Source organism: Lathyrus oleraceus, chromosome 3 (assembly GCF_024323335.1).
Source record: "Lathyrus oleraceus cultivar Zhongwan6 chromosome 3, CAAS_Psat_ZW6_1.0, whole genome shotgun sequence".
NCBI lineage: Eukaryota > Viridiplantae > Streptophyta > Magnoliopsida > Fabales > Fabaceae > Lathyrus > Lathyrus oleraceus.
Window position 1 is genome coordinate 183,398,790 of NC_066581.1, and position 937 is coordinate 183,399,726.

The 937-nt window shown below is 43.6% G+C and overlaps 1 non-coding gene across 1 annotated transcript; it reads right to left on the reverse strand.

Moving 5' to 3' along the window:
• Nucleotides 1–502: 502 nt before the first annotated feature.
• LOC127134150 (small nucleolar RNA R71) lies at nucleotides 503–609 on the reverse strand. Its single transcript, XR_007807910.1, has one exon. It is a non-coding gene; the product is annotated as a small nucleolar RNA R71 (small nucleolar RNA).
• Between the last annotated feature and the right edge of the window lie 328 nt (nucleotides 610–937).

A 937-nucleotide genomic window follows, 5' to 3' on the forward strand; every position in this document is an offset into this window, starting at 1 on the left:
TTCCCGCCGGTCAATGCGAAGAACTCGCAGCACCGGAAGTTTAAGCTTAATATACCCTCTGGCGGAACCTGAACGTTACGCTCGCGCACGTTTATTCTTTCATAGAATTAGGAGAGCTATGGCCGAAGATCAAAACCAAAGACCTCTTAAGGACTTCGCCCAACCATCCAACGAAGAACCTAGTTCTAGTATAGTAAACCCGACCATCCCAGCCAATAATTTCGAACTTAAACCATCCCTGTTGCAACTAGTGCAACAAAGACAATTCGCAGGTCTCGCTACTGAGAACCCGAACCAACATTTAAAAATATTTCTTCAATTAGCAGACACTTTTAAAACCAATGGAGCCTCTCCTGAGGCAATACGTTTAAGATTATTCCCTTTTTCCCTCAGAGATAAATCCCTATCATGGTTAGATCCCCTTCCACCCAATTCCATTATGACTTGGGATAACCTTAGAAGAGTATTCCTTGCTAGATACTTTCCCCCGAGTAAGACCGCCGTTCTACGAAACCATATAACTAGATTTACCCAAAACCAAAGAGAATCGTTGTTTGATGCTTGGGAGAGATATAAAGAGTTGTTACGAGCATGTCCATATCATGGTTTAGAAAATTGGTTAATCATTTAGACCTTCTATAATGGACTTCATTACAACACTAAGATGACCATCGACGCTGCCGCAGGCGGTGCTCTGATGAACAAACCTTACCCTGAAGCTAGTGCCCTCATTGAAGATATGGCTCAAAACCATCAATCATGGGGAGTCGAACGAGCGACAGTTGAGAAGAAGGAAGCCCAAGGAGAAGTGCATGAACTAAGCTCTATAGACATGATGCAAGCTAAAATGGACGCATTAGCCCTTCAGGTCGAGCATATGTGCATAAACCCGAATACTGTAGCCGCAGTTTCGTCGGATTGTGAGATATGTGGAACC